At 35.5% G+C, this 16,427-nt stretch overlaps 1 protein-coding gene across 20 annotated transcripts in view; it reads left to right on the top strand.

Annotated features, from left to right (window-relative positions):
* The window catches only part of ZNF438 (zinc finger protein 438), a 170,553-nt gene that overhangs the window by 30,481 nt on the left and 123,645 nt on the right, over nucleotides 1-16,427 (top strand). For 19 of the 20 annotated variants that reach the window (XM_045857828.1, XM_045857822.1, XM_045857826.1 and 16 more), the window contains one exon: nucleotides 6,355-6,414. The exons of the other annotated variant lie outside the window; for it this stretch is intronic. The gene's annotated coding sequence lies outside the window, so the exon portion shown is untranslated. The remainder of the gene's footprint in view (nucleotides 1-6,354; nucleotides 6,415-16,427) is intronic. 20 annotated transcript variants of the gene reach the window in all.

Consider the following 16,427-nt stretch of genomic DNA (forward strand, 5'->3'; position numbering starts at 1 on the left):
CTTCCTCCAGGTAAAATCTAGACTCCTTCCCATGCAAACAGAGGGCTCTGGGATTGGGTCTCTGCCCACCTGCCTAGTGTTGACTTCTCTTACCTCCCCTCCCTTCCTGTGCTTCAGTACTGAGCTTCCCTCAGTGCTGAGTTCCCTTGGACCTTTGTGCCTTTGCATGGTTTCCGTTTTCCTGAAATCCTTTACCACTTCATTGCTTGGATATTTTCTGCTTGTCTTCCAAGATTTAGTTCAGGTATACCTCTGCTTGAGTCCTGCTTCCCTGACCTCTCTTCTATTCCTGGGAAGTAGATGCTACTTTTCTGTACAGCCATAGAAGTATGTAAATGGAACTCATTTAGCACTTAAACACATTGCTCAATTCTGGAGGGTTTTTTGGTGCCTGACCCCTCCCCCCAAGAATATAATCTCTTTGAGGACAAAGATTGTACTTTTCATCTGTTTCCTAATATAGTACCTAACAGAGTAATTGCTCAATAAATGTTTGTCAAGTGATTGAATGTTAAAGATGATTTTTAGTGACATACTGTTTATAAAACCAAATCTGGAGAACTTAGGACTGGGAAACCATTTGGAGGGTGACAGAAACTTTAGACTTTAGATCGATTTGTTCAAGATTCTAATGGAATTAGTGGTTTTTAGAGAAGGGATGGTGGCTGGCGATGTATTGTAGCAGTTATTTGAGTGATGTTCTAATGAGTTTGCCATTTTCATGCCTTGAGAGTTTGGATGAAATCTGGAGATAGGACTGTTGTTAAGAGCTCTTTATAGTGAAAGGTGAAAGATTTATACGATATGATGAGAAACCAGAGTATGAGAGCTCTTTATAGAAAGAACCCTGTCCAGTAAGATAAGAACATCTGATTCCAAACTTTTCTGAGATATAAATTTAACTTTTATTTACTTAAATAAAAGGATGGCAGGCCCTGTTTATTTCATTGACCTTTGAGAAGTTTATGCAAACTTAAAAACAAATAGGAGTTGTCACAAAGCTGCCATCTCTCTGGTATATACATTTTAACTTTAATATTTTAAAGGTAAGCTTCTTTATTTTTTTGCCAAAAATTTCATAGTAGTTTTATGCTCTAAGCCTTCATTGTCCATGAGGTAGCCACCACCTGTAATGGCTATTTAAATTACTTAAATTAAATTAAAAATTTAGTTCCTCAAATATGCTGGCCAGATTTCTGGAGCTCATATTGGACAGTACAGATATAGGATATTTTCATCATTATCTTAATAAGTTAATCAAATAATTAGCATATAATTGCAAATTCCTTTTTTAAAAAAAATCCAAAATGTCCCTTTTAAAAGTGTTTTTGTTGTATAATAAAACAGAAATGCAAAACCATTCAAATCAAATATACTGCTTTGGTGAATTATTACAATGCCAATAACACCCAGGTTAAGAAATAGAACTTTGTCAGTCACTCTTTTTTTTTTAAGTATATTTTATTGATTATGCTATTACAGTTGTCCCATTTTTTTCCCCCTTTGTCCTCCTTCACCCTTTCCCTTTCTCCCTCCAGCATTTCTTCTCCCTTAGTTCATGTCTCTGGGTTGTTCATGTAAGTTCTTTGGCTTCTCTATTTCCTACACTATTCTTAACCTCCCCCTGTCTATATTGTACCTACCAGTTATGCTGCTTATTCCCTGTACCTTTTCCCCATTCTCCCCCTCCCCCTGCCCACTGATAACCCTACATGTGATCTCCATTTCTGTGGTTCTGTTCCTGTTCTAATAGTTTGCTAAGTTTTTGTTTTTTGGTTTTTTTTTTAGATTTAGTTGTTGATAGTTGTGAGTTTGTTGTCATTTTAATGTTCATAGTATTGATCATCATCTTTTTCTTAGATAAGTCCTTTTAACATATAAACATAGTTTTCTTTTTTAGATACTATAGTTGGTTTTAATAAACATAAAAACATTTTTATTGAGAGAGAATTTTATGCCATAAAATTAACCTGTTTCAAGTATACAATTCACTGGTTTTACTAGATTCTCAGAATTGTACTCCCGTCACCATAATCTAGGCTGAGAGCATTTTCATCACATCGGAAAGAAACCGAAACCCATTCGCACTCACTCCTCATCCCCATCCTCCCAGTCTCCCCAGTCCTGTCAACCATTGGTTCACTCTGTCTCTGTGGATTTGTTTACTCTGGTTTTCATATAAATCATGTCATACAGTACAAGGTCTTTTGTGTCTGACCTCTTTCAATTTAGTACAATGTATTTGAGGTCTGTTCATGATGTGGTATGTATGAGTGTTTCAGTCCTTTTGATTGCTGAATACTAGTCCATTGTATGGGTCCGCTACATCTGTTTATTTCATTTTTACTTCTTAAAAGCAAAAGTTAACTTTTTTTAAATTAAAATTTAATTTTTCAGTAAGAGTTTACATTCAGCAATATTTTCTATTAGTTTCAGGTATACAGCTTAGTGGTTAGACAATCATGTACTTTACAAAGTGTCCCCCTAATGTTTCCAGCACCCGGAACCACACGCAGTTACAGTATTATTGACTGTATTCCCTGTGCTGTAATTTGCATCCCTGTGACTATTCTGTAACTACCAATTTATGCTTCATAATTCCTTCACCTTTTTCACCCAGTCCTCCAACTTCTCTCCCCTCTGGCAACCAGTAGTCTGTTCTCTGCATCTATGAGTCTGTTTCTATTTTGTTTATTTTTCTCTTTAGATTCCAATATAAGTGAAATCATGTGGTATTTGTCTTTCTTTGACTGATTTATTTTACTCAGCATAATACCTTCCAAATCCATCTAAGCTTTTGCAAATGGTAAAATTTTAATTTTTATGGCCAAGTAGTATTCCATTGCATATAAGTACCACAGCTTTTTCATACACTTTTCTGTTGGTGGGAACCTGGGTTGCTTCTATACTTATGGAATATTTTAAATTCCTTCATCAATTGCTGGACATCTGGGATTTTTTCACTTATTGGCTATTATAAATAATGCTGCTATGAACAGTGATGGACAAATCTTTGTGAAGATGTGTGTTTCCATTTCCCTTCAGTGTGTGTTTAGTAGTAGAATTGCTGGATCAAATGGTACTCTATGTTTTAACCTTTTAAGGAGCTGCCAAACTGGTTTTGTAAGTGGCTCTACCATTTTTCATTCCCTTGCCTTGCCGGCAATATATATAGCACTCTAATTTCTCTATATCCTCATCAGTATTTGCTAAATCTCTCATTTTGATTATAGCTATCCTAATGGTTGGGAAGTATGGTCTCAGTATCAAATTGACTATAAATGTATTGTAGTTTTCATGGTTATGATGTTGAATATCTTCTCATGTTTATTAACCACTAATAAATCTTCCTTAGAGAAATGTTTATTCAAATTCCTTGCCCATTATTTACATTTTAATTAAATAATTTTAAAAATCTTTTCATTAATGAATTACAAGGGTTCTTTATTATATTCTTTATATGGTTTTCAATTATTTACTCCCATTCTGGAGTTTTTTTTTAATAATATCATTTGCAGCACAAAATATTTTAATTTTGAAGTAGCCCATTTTATCTATTTTTTCTTCTGCTACTTGTGCTTTTGTTATCTATTTAACAAACCATTACCTAATGCTAAAGATTTACTTCTGTGTTTTCTTCTAAGAGGTTTATAGTTGTAGTGCTTACACTGACATCTGTGGTTTTTAGTTAATTTCAGAGTTTAGTATAAAGAAGATGTCCAACCTAATTTTTTTGCATGTTGTCCCTGTACCTTTTGTTGAAAAGACTGTACTTTTGTCCATTAAACTGTTTTGGCTAACATTGTTGTCAAAATTGACCAGAAAAGTAAGAGTTTATTTTTCACTTCCATTCCATTGTTTTACTTGTTTACATTTATGACAGTTCATACTGCGCAACTATATAACAAGTATTGAAATTGGGTTGTCTGACTATCATTTCTGTTCTTTTTTAAGTTTGCTTGGCTATGTATGTGAGTTTTAGGAACAACTGGCATGATGAAGTTTTTTCTTATTCAACATTCTCTTTGCCACAGAAAACATTCTAGTTCAGTTTTTTTAACTAGTGTGTGTATGTTTTTAAATATTTATAAATTTCACTTGGTAAATGGCACTTCTTTGGTGGATGCAGTTGTGTAATATGTTTGCTTCTACACCGATTGTTAGTATATTATTAAAGTTTATATGGCACAGTTGTGAATATGAATCACAAGTCCATTTTAATTTTTGTTCCATAATTTTTTAATTAATATGAACATTGTTTTTTACTGTGATGCTGTGCTTGAACAAAATTTGTATTGGCACTGTGAAAACAAAGACAATCTATCTTCATTATTCACAGATTCCATTTTGCAAATTCTAGTTACAAAAATATATTTGTAATGCCAAAATTTGTACTCATGCTGCTTTTATAGTCATTCATGGACATTTGTAGAGTGAGACAAAAATTGGATTGCTTAACACATGTTTCCAGCTTAGGTAAAATATACCAATTCTCTGCCTCCTTTTTTCAGCTCTAATACTGTAAAGTACCGTCTGCCTAGTGCCACATTTTTTTGCATGTTTATGTACTCGTTGATGATTTCCTTGTTTAAGATAGTGCCCAGGCACAGTGCTGAAGTGCTGCTGTATGTTGTTCCTAAGTACCAGAGGGCTGAAATGTAATGTATTTTACAGAGAAAATGCATTTTAAGTAAGTTTCATACAGGCAGGAGTTAGTACTATTGACTGTGAGTTCAATATCAGTGACTCAATAATATATATTAAGTAAAGTGTCTCTAAGCAGAAATGCAGGTAAAATAAGGTTATGTTTGGTCAGTTGATGAAAATGTTGTGGCCAAAGGCTCACAGAAACATAACTCTGTTTCTTCTAAGAGCAATGGTTTGGTTTTGCTTTATAGAGCTTAATTACTTTCAATAATGAAAGCTGACTGTAATTTTATCTTTGTTGTTGAACTTTTTAACTGAGTTTAAATAGCAGTTACAGCAACGTCAGGTGTTTCATGTTCTACAGAATGAACTTCCAAAAGCGTTCCTTTGATTCCCTGAATTGTATAAAAACAATCAAACCATTATTGGAATTAACTGATTTTCTAGTTGATGTATCTCCTGACACTGATAGGAAGCTGGCATCATTTAAGTGTGAATTTCTTCTGCTAATAGAGCCAACAGAATAACAGCTGCCGTTTAACTTTGGCTGTTTAAACAAGATAATTTGTAATCAGAGTTGACTAAGATAAATTTAAAGAACAGTCATTTGATCTCGTTGAAAAGTCATGCTTTATAAAGTTATATGTAAAACATTTTCTCCATATGGTTTTTGTAATTGGTGTCTTCAAGCTAGTCAGAAGCAGGGGCAGCAGCATTGAATATTTCTTACAACTTTATCCAAGAATGAAGTCAACTTGGCTGTTCCTAGCTACTCCTGAGTGACACTTTTTCTGTAAGTGGCTTTGAGGATAAAGTTACAGACCATCCAGAGATGGGATACTGCTCAGGGCCTTTTAGAGTTTTTTTAATTGAATTTATTAGGGTGACATTGGTTCACAAAACTGTACAGATTTCAAGTGTACAACTCAAGAAAACATGGTCTGCACACTGCATCATGTCCCCATTGCCCCAAGCAAAGTCTTTCAGTTTCCATTTTCCTCCTTTTTGCTCCCCTCCACTGACCCCCCTACCCCCTTTTCCCTCTGGCTGTCACCACACTCCACACTGGTGTCTGTGTTAGAATGGGTTCACTGCACATACGTCTCACACTCACTGCTCAGGTCATGGCAGAGCCTGGAAGTGAAAGTCCTGGCCTGTTATAATGCTACTGTTAAAAAAAAAAAAAAGCATCTCTAGAAAGTGGAAAATCCAAGACAAATGACAAATTGTTGGGACAATGGGCATACATTGGGACTCTCTCCGGCAAACTGTTACACATGGACACTTGACCAGACACATTTTTTCAAAAATCTCCTAACCCCAAACTTTTATATTTTTCCATAAGAAAGGCTGTACCCTCAATATGATTCACTTGTTTATGGCTATTTAGTAATTTCCACAGCATTATGCACATGGAAAAAATGTGAAGCATTCTTCTTAGTTTTATTCATTGTGGCCTTTTTTCCTAGAACATTTTCTATTTATCTTAAAACTTTGATTAAATTTCACATACCTGTATTTTTAAAGACATGTGATTCACATATGGAATTATTCTCCCTTAAATTAGTTCTTTTGGTATCTTAATAAAAATATTATACAGTAATTAAAAGTAAAATTTGGGAATGAAAGGAAAGCAGTTTTTACATATATTTGATAAAAAGGAATTATCTGAATAGAATTATAATAATACTTTATATTCTATTACAGGAGTAATTAAAAGGATTTACCATATATGTTACAACTTTTTACTGGAGTCTTGAGAGATAGGTAAGTGACAAGCATTTTTTGAAGCGATATTTCTGAAACATTAAATAATCTCATCTAACAGGTTCCTAATAAAGTAGGCAATGGGTCATAACTTAATTCAGTGATTTAAGAGAAACGTTATATTTATATCAATCTTAGTGTAACATTCCCTAATATCCAATAAATCATATTTCACAGGGAGCTATATTTTCTATAATAATTATGAGGTCATTGTTAATAAGACACACAAGTTTAGCAGGTTCTAAAACTTAAAGCACTAAAAGAAAAAATATCATTAAATGCAATGTGGTACCCTGGATTAGATCTTAGAACTGAAAAAAAAAACCAACAGGTTAAATCCAAATAAAGTCTGTAGTTTGTGTAATGTGCCAGTGCTAGTTTCTTACTTTTGACAAAACCGTGGCTCTGCAAGGTGTCACTGCAGGTGAAACAGTGAAGGGTGTATAGGTGCTCTGTAGTTGCTTTGCAACTTTTCTGTCAATCTAAAATTACTCCAAAATAAAAGTTTATTTAAAGCAGAAAAATAAATAATAGAGGTTTATTGATTTGAAATTGTAGTTTACAAGTGACTTTTCGTGTAGTAGTCTGAAAATCAAAATAATTATGCTTTGCAAATTGAGACTTCATGAAATGGAGACGTAGGGAACTATGCTGCGACTGTAGGTTTTGTTTTCCAGTTCCTAGGAGGCGTGGGGTCTCCATTTGTGGACCTTGGCATGGCGTCTGTGAACGTCTCCTCGTACTCGGCCACAGCTTTGCTCTGAGTCCTTTAAGCTGCTTGTGTGTTCTCTGGTAGTTTAGTACAGCACTATCTGTTAACACAAGCAGGCCCTTTAAATGTTCCCAGAACACTGCTTTCTTTCTTTTCTCTTCTAAATGTACTGTTAAAGGCAAAAAGACCAGTAATGTGACTCAGTGGTTTGGAGTTGAGACCCTCTTAATACAGTTTTCTTCAGTCACACTTAGTTGAGCTTCTAGGTCAAGTACTAGATACAGATGACCTGTTGTTAAAGGGTATGAATAAAGATGAACAGAACTCTTAAATAGCCATTTCTGTAATTGAGCTAAAATAATTGATTGCTGTCAGATAATAGAAATTCTCAATTTCCAAAATGAACTCTAGCAGTATAACTCTTTTAAATTTCTATAAATATTAAAAGACTGTAAGAAGGGAACTCTAGTTTGCTGAAACTATTACATAACTTTTCATTAATAAAAGTAAAATAGCCATGCTGGCCTTATAAATGGTTTCCTGCTTCTGTTGCCAACTTAATGATTTTAGTTAAACTTAAATTTCATAAAAGGAAATAGAAATATATTATACTTAAAAAATGTAGATGTTTAAAACAAGCAACCCAGGCCTGAATGACTCTTGCAGAATAATTGTTAGGCTTAGAAAGTTCTGTTTTGCTTGATATTCATTCAGAATTGGTATTATCAATCTCATCCTTACTTCTCAGTTGTGTAATATAACTGGCAAACCTTGGAGAAGTGTAGAAAAATGGCGGACAGGTTTTTCAGGACAAGTTTAAGTTTTACTGATTATATACCAGTTCACACATTAAAAAACAACAAAACAAACCTTTTTATTACTTTTCTTTGCTAGCAGAGCATTAAAAGTGTTGCCGTTAGAGACATGCTTTACCATTTAACCAACTGGCCGTCCTTTTATGGTCATCTGAAGTATAAATGAGAACAGCTAATAGTGTTCAGCACTCCCTATCTTCCAGGCACTTTATTTACAATGATCTTATTTAGTCTTCACAAGCACCTATGAGATAGCTTAGAATTCCCTTTATAGTTGGGGCTGAGAGAGTGGCGGATGTCCCCAGGCCAACCCTGAGGGTATGGGGCCAGAAGAACAAGTGCCCGGGGCGGAAGAACAAGTACCTGTGGTGGCACGACCTCCAGTTTGGTTCTCAGTGTCACCAGCTTCCAGGAAGCCCTGGATCCGTGGACATGTGGTTCAACTTCAGATTGCTTCAACTCTTCTCCGTAAAAAAGGATGTCTGATCACACTGGGGAACCTAGAGCAGGTTTTCCCCTGGGGGAACTACTCTGGAGCACAATCTCCTGTTCTCTATTCTAGTCTTGATCTGGCTCGTTCTGCAGTTCCCTAACACGTCAGTTGTTCTCTGTCACCCGATTAATTGCAATCACTCATTTATTGTATGCTTCATTGATCCTATGCCAAGAACTTCTGGCAACTCTGGGGAATATGATCTCCATGTGCCTCTTGGTCAGAGTTTGGCAACTAGAAGTTGTTAGTTTGGGTGAGAACTTGGATACAGGAGCTAAGACACATGCCAGAGACTAGAGGTGGAATAACGAGCAGCTGACACGTGAAATGCAGCTATCCAGACGCAGTCAGTGGGCAGCAGTCAGAATAGAATAGGCATATGACTTTGAAAGGTGGTTTTTGAAGAAGGTTATGGTGACTGGCTATAGACTTGGTAGTTTGTAGATGTAAAATAATTTCAAATGCTTTCTGAGGAAGAGTAAGTTACCAGCTTATTCATTACAGTGCTTATTCATTACACTGAGCAGAAATCTGTCTAACTTTTCCTGTCTAGCTGTGTCTTTCTGTAGCTCTCAATCTCTAGTTATTCTTATACTAGAAAGCATAAAATACACATAAAATTTCAAAAAATGTGTATCTCCCTTACTATCTATCTCTTCTTCTTCATAGTCTCCAAAAGTTGGCATTCTTCAGGGCCCAGTCCTTGGCCACCTTCTACATTTATTCTCTGTGTGATCTCATGTGGTTCTTTGTTTAAATGCCACCTATTCTCTGAAATTTATTTCTTTGCCTTAGTTTCTCCTATGTATTCAAGGCTCAGATGTATGTCTACCTAATCATCGTCTCTATTTGAAGTCTAATAAACATTAAAAACATAACATGTTTGCAATAGAACTCCTTGAACTCTTCCCAAAACCTGTTCTGTCTCCCTCTTCATCTCCATACATGGGCCACCCAGTTACTCATGCTGAAAACTGGAAGTCACCTTTGACTTTACTCTTTTTTTGCTAACCCACATCCAGCCCATCAGTAAGGCTTATATGCCCTCCTTTTAATATACACCCCAAATCCCTCTTTACTACTGCCACTTCAGCCCTACTACTTGAATATAACTTACAATCACCATCGTAAGTTCCTAGATGATAATAATAACTGGCCTTCCTCATCTCCTTATACCCATGTACCTCTTCAGTCAGTTTTCCATGTAGGGGCAAAAATGCTTTTTTAAATATTTTAAATGTTAAACAGTTCCTGTCATTCCCCTGTTCAGAACTCTTCAGTGGCTACTCGTCACACTCAGTATTAAAGCCCGTCTCACAGTGCCCTGCTGGACCCTGCGTGTTCTGCTTGCTCACCTTATCACCTACCAGTATGTCTCACTTTGTTCTAGCCACAGTTGCCCTCTTGCTGTTCCTTAAATTCTCCACTTCATTTGGAATTACCTAAATCCCTCCTACTCCCCTACCCTATACCATTATTCTAACCAGCCCAGCCTCTAGCTTGGTAATTTGCACCTTTATTATTCCAAGTTTCTGTTATTTGAATTGCTTTCAAGTGTAAGAGGGACTAGAGACTCAGAGCTGTAGAAAGAGGTAGCTGGATCATTGGAGAGGAACTACAGAGTGAATGATTTCTGCTCCATTTAAAAGCACTATAATAATGGTAACAATTACATCTGTGTAAAAATAGGCTGGGCCTCTGCACAGAACAGTGAGTTCTCCATCGCTGATAGTGTACAAGTTGAGGTGATCACCTCGTGGGATGTGGCGGAGGAAGACTGTGCGGGAGTGGAGAGGGGGACAGTTGATTTCGAAGGTCTTCCCAGTGCTGAGATTGTACCTTTTAGAATCTTCTTTTTTGTCAGTGCAACTATTGTTAGTGTCTCCTCTGATTTAATCCTCCTGTATTTTTATTAGGAAACTTGCACCAATTTCACCAATGAAGTATAAAGCACTTCTAGGTAAAGTTCCCAATACTTGAGTTGACTGAAAGAAGAGCTTAACTGATACCAAGGTTGATAGCAGTCAGATTGGCCCTCATCTAAGTCCTCATCTAAGGAATTTATTACTTTGAGGCCTTTTTGCTCTCTCATTTTTTTAATCGTTGTTCAGTTATAGTTGTCCCCATTATTCTCCTCTGCCCTACCCACCCCAACCTCCCACCTTCAGTCCTTTCCCCACCCCATTGTCTTTGTCCATGGGTCCTTTATACGTGTTCCTTGATGACCCTTCCCTTTCTTTCCACTATTATTCCCCCCACTCTGGTTGCTGTCAGTTTGTTCTTTTATTTCCATGTCTCCAGTTCTATTTTGCTTGCTCATTTTGTTGATTAGGTTCAACTTATAGGTGAGATCATACGGTATTTTTCTTTTACCACCTGGCTCATTTCACTTAGCATAATGCTCTCCAGATCCATCCATGCTCTCACAAAGAGTAGGAGTTCCCTCTTTCTTTCTGCTGCATAGTATTCCATCGTGTAAATGTACCGTAGTTTTTTGATCCACTCATTTACTGATGGTCACTTAGGTTGCTGCCAGCACTTGGCTATTATAAATTGTGCTGCTATGAACATTGGAGTGCATAGGTTCTTTTGAATTGGCCTTTCAGGATTTTTAGGATATAGTCCCAGCAGTGGAATTGCTGGGTCAAAAGGAAGTTCCATTTTTAGTTTTCTGAGGAAATTCCATAGTGTTTTCCACAGTGGCTGCACCAGTCTGCATTCCTACCAACAGTGCACTAGGGTTCCCTTTTCTCCACAACCTCACCAGCACTTGTTGTTTCTTGATTTGGTTGTGATGGCCATTCTGACCAGTGTGAAGTGGTATCTCATTCTGGTTTTAATTTGCATCTTTCTGATGGCTAGAGATACTGAGCATCCCTTCTTATGTCTCTGGGCCCTCTGTATGCCCTTCTTGGAGAAGTGTCTATTCAGGTCCTTTGCCCATTTTTTTAAATTGGGTTGTTTATATTCCTACAGTGGAGTTATGTAGGTTCTTTATATATTTTGGATATCAAACCCTTGTCTGAGGTATCACTTGCAAGTATATTTTCCCATGTGTTTGGTTCCCTTTTCATTTTGCTGATGTTTTCTTTAGTCGTTCAGAAGCTTTTTGTTTTGATGAAGTCCCATTTGCTTATTCTTTCCTTTACATCCCTTACTCTAGGAGACATATCAAAGAGGTAACATTATCAAAATGTCTATACTACCCAAAGCAATCTATAGATTCAGCGCAAGCCTAATTAAAATACCAATGACATATTTCACAGATATAGAACAAATATTTCAAAAATTTTTATGGAACTATAAATGACCTCGAATAGCCACAGCAATTTTGAGAAAGAAGAACAAAGTAGGAGGGATCACAATACCTGACATCAAACTATATTACAAGGCCACTGTAATCAAAACAGTTTTATACTGGCATAAGAATAGACACATAGATCAATGGAACAGAATAGAGAGCCCAGAAGTAAACCCAAGTCTCTATGGTCAATTAATATTTGACAAAGGGGGCAGGCACCTAAAATGGAGTAAAAATAGCCTCTTCAACAAATGGTGTTAGGAGATCTGGACAGCTACATGCAAAAAAATGAAACTCAACCACCACCTTACACCACACAGAAAAATAAACTCAAGATGAATAAAAGACTTAAATTTAAGTCATGACACCATAAAAGTCCTAGAGGAAAATATAGGCAGGAAACTCTCAGATATCCCATGCAGCAACACTCACCTCTTCTATATACAAAATAAGTGGAAAAGAGTAATGCTTCTAATTAGACTTAGACTATAAAACTTTAAGAAAAAAAACCTTAAGAAAAATATCACAGGAGAAAATATTTATGAATTTGAGATAGGCAAAGACTTTTCAGGACACAAAAAGCATGAGCCATAAAAGAAGAATTGAAAAATGGGGCTCCATCAAAATTTAAAACTTCTATTCATCAAAAGACATCGTTAAGAAAATGAAAAGGCAGTCTTTAAACAGAGACAGCATATTCTCAAGACATATATCTGACAAATGACTTGTGGCCAGAATATATAAAGGTCTCTTACAGCTCATTAATAATCAGACAACCCAGTTAAATAAATGGCACAGGAAAATAATGAATGGTCTGTGGAGCACAGGGGAAGGGGTTTAACATCATCAGACATCCGAAAAATGCAAACCAGTGTGAGATACCAGTGCATATCATTGAAATAGCTAAAATTAAAAATTAAAAAAGAACAAGTGTTAGGGGAAATGTAGAGCAATTGGAAGTTTCATATGTTGGTTGTGGGAAAGTAAATCATAAAATTGTTTTAGAAAACAGTTTGACAGTGTGTTAAAAAGTTAAACATAGTAGTACAATAAGACCCAACAATTTTGCTTCTAAATATTTACCCAAGAGAAATGAAAACATGTTCAGAGATACACTTGTACGTGCATGTTCACAGTGACTTTATTCATAATAGCCCTGAGCTGGAAGCAGTTTAAATGTCCATCAATTAGTGAATGGATAAACACATTGTGGTATGTCCATGCAATGGGAAACTATTTTACAATAAAAAGGGATAAAGTAATGATACACACAACACCATGAAGGAATCTCAAAAACATTATGGTGAATAAAATAATCCAGATACAAAAGAATATAAACTCTATGATTCCATTTACTGCCCTGAATTTTTATATCAGAAGTGCTAGAAAAGCCAGATTTATTTTATAGTGACAATAAACAGACAAGTAACGATGTTGCCTATAGCTGAGAGTCAAGTGTGATATACCTGAACGGGACACAAGGGAACATTTGAGCATGATGCATGTGTTCTGTATCCTGACTATGGGGGGAATTATGTGGACATAAGTGTTTGTAAAGTTCACAGAACTGTACACTTAAAATGTACATGTTTTATTGTACATAAAATGTGCTTCAGTATATAAAAACAGTATATATAAAATATTCAGTAAATATAAAAACAACTCCAGCAATGTTGTTTTTCTTTTTAAAACCTTCCATAAAGCTGAGTAGACCTGAAAAGTCCACTTAAATAAATCACAATATAAACAATAATGTATGAATTAACTTTCCATAAAAAGTAAAGATAGTAGATGAACTTCTCAGTATACTTTCTAGCCTATGATTTGATGTATTATAATGGGACCCATGCATCCTCAGAATTCATTGATGTACTTTTCTAATTTCCTAAATTATATTTGGTAGTGTTTTGGCATAAAAATCTAGCTAAAATGAAGTAATTACATATAATTAGTTCTTTTTGTTTTGTTTTACTGTTCTTTTCATTTTTTTAACTAGAAAGAATGTGTGGAAGCCATCCTGATGTTCCTTCGAATCTATTCTTTTAGGAATAGAAGCCCTAGATTTTACCTGAGCGCATACAGGGATGACCACCTAGACACTGCTTCCCTCCGCTTCTTTTGCAGCAGGCTGTGACTGAGAGGTGAATAGTGATGTGTAGAAGGTTATCTGCTGAAAGACAGGCCGCTTGACCTAGACTTTGTTTTTTCTTTTTTTGCTGGTTGGAGGTTACATCAGGTATGGCAGCTACCTCCCAGAGATGGAAGCCTTTTGGAGGATGATAGAGCCAGCCTGGGCCCCTGAGTGATCTCGTGAAGCACACTTCCCCTGCCACACTGTATTGTGACATGAAAAAGAAAATGTTCTAACTTGATCTACTGTATTTCTGAGGATCTTTGTTATGGCAGAAAGCTGATACCCTAACAGAAAATAAAAACACTTAGGAATTTAAGACTGCTACATTTTTCTCTGTGTACTTTTTGGCCATATTCAATGTATTTTGGTGTGCATTCTCAATTAACAATTTCTAGAACAGCATAGGACTGGATGACAAGAGTGCTGTTGATGCAGTAGTTATTTTTTTATTTTTATTTTTTTATCCTCACCTGAGGACACTTTTTTCATTGTTTTTAGAGATGGTAGAGAGAGAGAGGGGAGAGGGGAACATTGATTGGTTGCCTTCTTGTACATGCCCCCACTGGAGATCGAACCCACAGCCTGGGTGTGTGCCCTGACTAGAAACTCATGGCCTTTGGCCTAGGGACAGAGCTCCAACTAACTGAGCCACACTGGCTAGGTCAATGCAGTACTTATTTAGGAGACTAATTCTCAATTTTCCAAGTTATGTTTAAACTTACATACTAATATTTAAGAAACTGATAAATTGATACACAGTACTGTGCTTTTCTAATTTTTAAGATGGTCTTTATGGACTAGTTTGTGATAAATTTCAGTAGTTCTACAGATCTTTATAAAGAATTTGTATTTCTTATAAGATACCTAAATATTTTGTTTAACTTTTCTATGATTACTGTTTATTCTATGAAAGTCCTAAATATATAAATCAGTGATTTCTTCTATTAATTTTTACTTATATTTCTGTCAGTTTTTGGTTTGGTATCAGTGTTAATGTAATATAAAATTTATAATCTCAATTGAGGATTATAAATTTTATAAGAATTGTATGACTTTCTAATTTATGCCTGGTGCTTTGTGTTTTAGCTGACATTAATATTGCTACCTTAGTTTACATTTTCCTAAACATCTTTGTACTTCTTATTATATTTATCCTTTCTTTGTCATTTGTTTTAAGTATGTTTCCTAAAAGTGGAACAATTAATATTTTTAACCTAGTGAGAACCTTTATCTTTTAACAGATATTTTAATTTATTTATGTTTATTGTCAAAAAATGATTTAATTATTTTTACTTCATTTATCTTCTTTTAAACTTTCTGTTTTAAATTTTTTTGTTTCCATTGTGGGTTTTTGCTATTTGACTTAAAGTTTTTTTTAATTATGATTTGATTGATATTTTAAATTTGCGGTATATCTGAAGGTAAATAGTCTGCTTTTAAATCTGCTAGGGATAATTTTTAAGTTTTTTTGAAACCTTAAGTCTCTGTAATAGCTCTAATTACCTGTCAAGAAGGAGATGGTGTCCTTTGTTTTCCCTCAGTATGAAATGAGAAATTTAATAGGGGGTTTTGCTAATCTGCTTCTTATTTTTCATTAATGTGATCTGAGATTTTAATCTCAGACTTTTAGTGAGTTGTAATTTGAAATTACTTATAAAATATTTGTATTAATTTTTATATAGACATAAAAATTTTGAAAACCCTAAGATTGTCACAACTTTCAATAAATGGTTGTTTTCCAAATATATATCAAAATAAACTTTAAGAAAGTCATTCAGTATATGCTTTTGTGTCATATTACATTACTTCTCATTTTCTTGATCTCTTTCCATATTCTGTCTTAAAAATAGACACTCTTTTCCTTTTCCCTGTTGCTTACTTTCAGGCCATTTTCCTGGTTACTAGACCAGGTAAAAAGAACTAGAGAGAGTCTAATTTGAAATTACAGTATGAAATTTTGTATTTGGTATTTGCTATAGCCATTAAGGTCTAGAACATGTTTGGGAACTCTTGGGTTAATGGATTTTGTGGTGGGGGGGTGGGGGGGTGATGTCACCAGTTATATACTGGTAAGCTTGTTTTCTAATATGTGCCTGCCAATGATTATGTCAAGTAACACAGGGCATGGAATTTACATTATCATTAACGTTTGTTCACTGCCAATGACAGAAACTGTCCTCTTGCTGCTTTGAGTCTCTGATAGGCTATTATTCTTACCTTGAATGCTCCTAGTCACATGACTTTCTCAAGTGGGCATCGGGCTCCATTCTTTCTCTATAGTAAAAGTGCTTGTATATGGAGTTTTCCCATTTTTATCAGACTATACCTGAGGACTATTTAAGGAAGCAGGATCTTAGGGACATTCAGTCTTGTCTTAGAAACAGTGTGGAAGAAAGAAGCCTGTAACAGTTGCTAGGGATAATATCTTTAAGCAACAGTGATGTTCCTAAGTTATTCTTTGAGATGAGAGACTCGTCTTTCTCATATTTGGGGGGCACATAATTATGTAGCTGGACTACCAAGGTGTAGAGAATAAGGTGAGGCTGAGAATGAGAACA

Source organism: Phyllostomus hastatus, unplaced genomic scaffold (assembly GCF_019186645.2).
Source record: "Phyllostomus hastatus isolate PE091 unplaced genomic scaffold, TTU_PhHast_1.1 phas_scaffold_1674, whole genome shotgun sequence".
NCBI lineage: Eukaryota > Metazoa > Chordata > Mammalia > Chiroptera > Phyllostomidae > Phyllostomus > Phyllostomus hastatus.